Here is a 7,607-nt window from a genome sequence, read left to right as displayed (position 1 = left end):
AACAGATTACAAAATACTTGCAGAGCAAGCTCTTCGCAGGAGTAGCACTAATCAGAGATTCAGAGGCAACTCAATAGCCATAAGACTCTTACACACAACCTCTATCTCACACACCTCATAAATAGGAGATACAATACAAGAAACCGTCAAACGGTATTACAAAACCATGGGCTAAAACCACCCAATAAGGTGTAGCCGACCTTATCTCCCTTCTATGACATGTTAAAGCACACATCAACACGTGTCGCTCCCTTTTTACAGCTCATTTATGTATTCGATACAAATTATTTTTCCTATTTCAGGAGTACAAACTTCCGGAGGCCATAACTTGAGAACCGGGTGTCCGATTGACGAACCGTTTGAAGCGCCGGAAAGCTCGCGAAGTGCTCTATCACCTCGTAACCCGCTTCGCCGGTTACGGCCACTTTTCAGGGCGTTTCAGAGCCTCTAAAGTCCCCAAAATTAAGTTTAAATATTTTATTGCACCCCTCCAAGACGAAAACTTTAATATCTTCAAAACTAGCTGTGACCTTGCGACGAAACTTTACCGGAATGCTTATCTAGCCAACCAGAAGCTTCAGGGAGAGTTTCGCACCATTTCATGCTAAAATAAAAACTTACTATAAATAGTAACCTCACATAAATGCAAGGTTGAGACACCATTTTTCCCAACAAATCTCCCACTTGTCGAACACCTTGCATGAGCGGAAGGGAATGTCAACACAATGAATCAATTGCTAGGGGCCATAAGGCCCATAGACTCTGAACACCATCTGAACTTCTCTGTGCTCACAGCCTTAGTTAAAGCATCTGCAACATTCATCAAAGTGTCCACCTTAACCAGCTTCACCCTACCATCTTCGACCATATCTCTAACAAAATGATACTGAATATCAATATGTTTGGTCCGGGCATGAAATGTCGGGTTCTTAGCTAGGCTAATTGCACTCTGACTGTCACAGTAAACTGTCACTGTACCTTGTTTTATTCCAATATCCGAACACAGTCTCTTAAGCCAAATGGCCTCTTTGCAAGCATGAGTAGCTGCCATATACTCTGCTTCAGTAGTGGATAAAGCAACCACAGCTTGTCGCTTACTCATCCAACTAATTGCACCACCAAACAAAGTAAACACATAAGCACTGGTGGATCTTCTGCTATCAATATCACCTGCCCAATCTGAATCCACATAACCATGGATATCAAGGGAAGTCATGTCTCCAACTGAATTACCATGATAACACAAAGAATACTCTGAAGTACCCTTCAAATATCTGAAGACTCTTTTGACTGCATCCCAATGAACTCTACCAGGATTAGACATATATCTAGAAAGTACTCCCACTGCTTGGGCAATATCTGGTCTAGTACAGACCATAGCATACATCAAGCTTCCAACTGCACTCTGGTAAGGCACTCTGCTCATGTCTTCCATCTCCAATGGGGATGTAGGACAATCTGAAACAGATAGTTTCGTTCCAACTGTAAAAGGAACACTCAATGGTCTACAATTCTGCATGTTGAACCTCTGTAACACTGAATTCACATACTTACTCTGGCCTAGCCATAGCTTTCTGTTCGCCCTATCTCTTCTAATTTCCATCCCAAGAATGTGCTTTGCTGCACCAAGATCTTTCATTTCAAATTTAGCAGCGAGCTGAGACTTCAGTTCTGAAATCATACCTTTCCCTTTACCAATGAATAACATATCATCAACATACAATGCAATGAATAAGAAATGATCACCATAAGATTTATAATAAACACAGTGATCTGATTTAGAACGTTCAAATCCCAAACTCAACACATATGTATCAAATTTCTGGTACCACATCCTACGACTTTGTTTGAGGCCATACAAAGATTTCTTCAATTTACAGACCAAATTACTTTTGCCTTTCACCACATAGTGCTCCGGTTGTGTCATATAAATATCTTCCTCCAAATCACCATGAAGGAAAGCAGTTTTCACATCCATTTGCTCAACCTCTAAATCATAAGCAGTAGCAATAGAAAGCAAAAATCTAATAGACGTCATTTTTGCAACAGGAGAAAATATCTCACCGTAATCAACACCCTCAACCTGAGAGTAGCCTTTTGCAACCAACCTTGCTTTATACTTCTCAATGCTTCCATCTGAACCAATCTTTTTCTTGAACACCCATTTACAACCAACAGGTTTTCGTCCTTCAGGCAATGGTACAAGATCCCATGTATCATTCTTTTTCAAAGCTGCCATTTCTTCCTCCATAGCAATCTTCCAGGATTCTGCATCATTCATACCTAATGCCTCTTCTACAGATTTCGGTTCATCCACACTAGTATTCAGAGCAAAAATACATCTCCAATCATCAGGTGAATACCTTTCAGGTGGTTGTCTATGTCTTGTAGACCTTCGAACAAGCTGAGTTGGAGGTTCTTCCTCCTCTTCTGAAGATTCAGAGCTAGACGAGCTCTCCTCAAATTCTTGCCTATCTAGGGGTCTCGATTCAACTCTTTCAGGTGTAGAAGGAAGTTGAATCACATCTTCTTTTTTTAGTCTGTTCTGGCTGCAATGTAACAGAAGGAGACTTAATTTCTCTAAAAATAACACTTCTACTGTGAATTACCTTTTGTGCAACAGGGTCCCAAAGCTTGTATCCTTTCACACCATAACTATACCCGATGAAGATACATTTCACAGCCTTGTTCTCCAACTTTGTTCGCTTCTCCTTTGGCACATGTGCATATGCCTCGCAACCAAAAACTCTAAGATGTCTCAATGAAGGCTTGTGACCTGACCATGCTTCCATAGGTGTTTTATCAACAAGAGCTGATGTAGGAGACCTGTTAATCAGGTAGCAAGCAGTGGCAACAGCTTCAGCCCAAAACTTTTGTTCGAGACCAACACCACTCAACATACTCCTAGCCTTCTCCATTAGTGTCCTGTTCATTCTTTCTGCAACTCCATTCTGCTGTGGAGAATACGGAGTTGTCTTCTGCCTGTTAATTCCACAGTCTTTACAGAATCTATCAAAATCATTAGAGCAAAACTCACCGCCATTATCAGTTCTCAAACATTTTATTTTCTTTCCAGTCTGCAACTCAACCATTGCTTTAAATTCTTTAAAACGACTAAAAACTTCAGATTTACTCTTTAGAAAATATACCCATGTCCTTCTACTAAAATCATCAATAAATGAAACATAATATGTGGATTTTCCAATCGAAGAGACATCTACTGGACCAAACACATCAGAATGGATAAGGTCCAAAACACCACAAGTTTTATGAGAACTCGAGTAAAACTGAACGCGGTTTTGTTTTCCATAAATGCAATGCTCACAGAAATCAAAGTCAAGATTACAGTCATTCAAACCTTCAACAAGGTTTTTATTTTTCAAGGTCCTTAGACCCTTTTCTCCAATGTGGCCAAGTCTCTGGTGCCATAACATAGTCTTCTCTGCAGGTAACTTTGCTTCAGACGAAAGAGCACCCTTAGGTACCCAAAAACCATTTCCATCTGCTGAAGGTGAAACCTTCAAATCTTCCAGTGAAGTATCCACAGATTTACTTTTTACAGAAGTGCTATTACACTCAATAGTGTATGCTTCAAGCTTATACAAAGTGCCAAGCTTGACACCTCTAGCAACTACCATAACACCCTTAATCATCTTACATCCTGCTTTTGAAAAGACTACCTGCACACCTGCATCTATCAGTTTGCTCACAGATAACAGGTTTCGTTTTAATCCAGGGATATGCAGCACACCATTAATCCTTTTTATTCTACCATCAGAAAACCTGATTCTAACTTTACCTCGACCAACAATGTCTAGATGTGAATCATCACCCAAGTACACCTTACCTCCATTAAATCCTTCATATTCAGAAAACCAATCTCTATTGGAAGTCATATGAAAAGATGCACCTGAGTCAATTAGCCAGGCATCATTACCTGTATGAGTCGCCAAAGCCGCAATAAATGCATCGCCATCTTCCTTGTCGGACTCAGAATCAGAATCGAACCTTTTCTTTTTCTTCTTCTTCTTTTCTTCTTTGCAGTCCTTACGGATGTGACCCGGTTTACCGCAATTCCAGCAAATGACTTTGGACTTTCCAGGAGATTTCGATCTCCCTTTGGATTTGGACTCGTCGCGCTTCTCATTCTTCTTGCCTTTCTCCTTAGGTCTTCCACGAATGGTTAGGGCTTCCTTTGAACTGATGGATACCTTCCTTCACATCTCTTCATCGAGTAGGGCACCCACAACATCTTCAGATTTCAAAACAACAGAAGTACTACCGATAGCCATAACAAGAGAATCCCACGAATCAGGCAAAGAACAAAGCAAGATCTGACATTTCTCCTCCTCGTCCATCTTAACACCGACAGATACTAATTGAGCCACCAACATATTGAATGCTTCCAGGTGGTCCGCAATTCGTCCACCCTCTTCCATCTTCAAGGAATACAATTTCTTTCTTAAGAAAATTTGATTTAATAAAGATTTCACTTGATATATCTCACCAAGCTTAGTCCATAGCTTCTTTGCAGAATTTTCTTCATGGACATTGATTAGAACAGAGTCTGCCAGGCACAGTCTGATTAGACCCTTGGCTTTTCGGTCCATAACATCATACTGAGCTGCCGCAGTAGGATCTGAGGGCCTTTGGACATTCGCATCAACAGCATCCCAAAGATCTCGATCTATTAGCAGATCTTCCATCTTCAGCTTCCACATCTCAAAATTACTTCCATTAAATTTCTCCACCTCTATTCTCCCTGACGAACTCGCCATCTAAATATTCCTGCAACAAGATCAAAAAGTGTCTTCTGCACAAGCTCCCACTCAAATCTGGATTAGTTCAAAAAACCCAACTGCCCACAATTGAAACCAAAGGTGATCAGGCTCTGATACCACTTGTAAGGAAGTTAAGTAGCGGAAACAACTTCCTACACTAACCTTGAGAGGAGGGTAATGCAAAACTTTTTCAGATCGTTACAACAGTTACAGAAAATAGAAATAGATATAATAACATTCATACCACAACACAATGATTTACGTGGGGAAAACCCTTTCGGGAGAAAAACCCCACCCTCCAAAAGCAGCTCAATATTTTATTCAGCAATCAAAAACAGATTACAAAATACTTGCAGAGCAAGCTCTTCGCAGGAGTAGCACTAATCAGAGATTCAGAGGCAACTCAATAGCCATAAGACTCTTACACACAACCTCTATCTCACACACCTCATAAATAGGAGATACAATACAAGAAACCGTCAAACGGTATTACAAAACCATGGGCTAAAACCACCCAATAAGGTGTAGCCGACCTTATCTCCCTTCTATGACATGTTAAAGCACACATCAACACGTGTCGCTCCCTTTTTACAGCTCATTTATGTATTCGATACAAATTATTTTTCCTATTTCAGGAGTACAAACTTCCGGAGGCCATAACTTGAGAACCGGGTGTCCGATTGACGAACCGTTTGAAGCGCCGGAAAGCTCGCGAAGTTATCTATCACCTCGTAACCCGCTTCGCCGGTTACGGCCACTTTTCAGGGCGTTTCAGAGCCTCTAAAGTCCCCAAAATTAAGTTTAAATATTTTATTGCACCCCTCCAAGACGAAAACTTTAATATCTTCAAAACTAGCTGTGACCTTGCGACGAAACTTTACCGGAATGCTTATCTAGCCAACCAGAAGCTTCAGGGAGAGTTTCGCACCATTTCATGCTAAAATAAAAACTTACTATAAATAGTAACCTCACATAAATGCAAGGTTGAGACACCATTTTTCCCAACAGGGTAGGTGTAGTGGGCATTTGAAAGACCAGTAGGTGTGTAGATATGAGAATACTTATACGACTCCGATGACTCCAAAATTTGGAATGCAAACCTCTGGGGTTACTTCAAGAATTTCCAGCAGGAAATGCATGAGAGGGAAAGAATCCCTAAGTCCATAGTGGAAAAATATCAAGACACAATCTGTTTTATGGTGGATATAGATCAATGCTTAATGGAAGTTGTGGAGCCCCAGATGATATGGTTTATGCCTATGGGATATGAGGTGGAAGAACAAATATTGGATATTTATGCACAACATATGTTGAGCAAACCAATTGATCCCAAGGAGGAAAAATTGGAAGTTATGTAGAAAAGAGTTTAAAGCTACACCAACAATTCAAGAAACTGGTGGTACAGAAGAAAGTCCAGAAAGAAGTTGAGGCTCTTGCAGAGAGTATGGGAATAACTAAGGAAGCAATCTGGGAAGCAAGAGAGAAGAATATCCTCTTTGAGGAGAAAACTGTTAAGGTAGAGAAGAAGGCTAAATCAGATTCATCTACACCTAAGCCAAGGCATTCAAGAAGAGCCACTCCCTCCTCCGGTCCTACAAAACCTACAAGCAAACCAAAACCTTTGGTCAAGTCATCCGGTGGTGATGAGAAGAAGAGAAAGTCAGTTAGATTTGTGACTGTAGATGATGAGGAAACTAAATTTGATGAAGCAGTCAAGGAGGTTAAAGCCAAAGTAGCTAAGGCCACCAAGATCACTAAGGAGAAGCCTTCTAGTGGAGTTAAATCTAGTAAGAAATCAAAACCATCCAGAATCGACAAGGCATTAAAGAAAGGAAAACTTGAAGTTAAACCTCCTATGTCTTTGAATGAAATTGTAAATGAAGTAGTAAAAAATGGTAACTTGAAGCCATTATCAGAATGGTATGAATTTTTTTGATGAGAACGACAAAAGAACTTTAGAGGAAGCAATTGTAGAGTACTTGAATGTGTATAGTAAAGCTCTAATTGAACTAATGTCAGTCATACCCAAGAGCTTGTATGAAATTTTGGATGCTAGGAGACAAATGACAAATAAAGAAGATGAGAGATTGAAAGAATATGTATTAGTTAATCTATGCTCTGTGATTTCTAAAGAGGAGATTGCAAGAATACTTAAGTTAGTTAAGCATGAGTTCAAAAGTAAGACCAGAGTGGATAAAATAATGATTGAAAAAGTTGATGAAGTTATTAAGGAAACTGAGACAATTTTGAGAATTTTTTTGTTAGAGAACCAGTATGAAGTTAAGTCGGAAAAAGGACAAGATGATACTCGTCCAAAACCACAAAACATGCCATCTCAAAAAACTAAGCAGACAAAGGATGATACTTCTGTTCCATAAGTACTGATTGATGATCAGGGTGAATTAAATGTGTTGGCAGATGTTAGAGTTGAAGATGCAGAAGATAAGGGTAAAGTTGATGCGGGTGAAGCAATCAAAGCAGATGAGGTAGAGAATCCTCTAGAGAAGGGTGTAGAGAAAGCAGGAAACCATTCCGGGAGCAAGAGACATTGCAGAGGTAGTTAAAGGCAAACAAGTCATAGATGATCTAGAGTTTATTCAAGGTTCGATTAATCTCGCCTCTCTATCCCCCATTCAGAAGATTCAGTTAGCATCATTTGCTCAAGCAAAGGCTAGTGAGGATCTTTTGAAGTCACATATAGAGGATAGTATGTTGCTAACCCAAGCATCTGGTATTTTGGAGAAATTAATGCCTTCATTTCAAAAGGATACTTCAGACACACCATCTAGGCAGTTGAAGAGTCTAATCAACTTTGTGGACAGTCAC

The sequence above is a fragment of the Cryptomeria japonica genome, chromosome 11, assembly GCF_030272615.1.
Source record: "Cryptomeria japonica chromosome 11, Sugi_1.0, whole genome shotgun sequence".
Lineage (NCBI taxonomy): Eukaryota > Viridiplantae > Streptophyta > Pinopsida > Cupressales > Cupressaceae > Cryptomeria > Cryptomeria japonica.
This window is presented reverse-complemented; position numbering follows the sequence as displayed.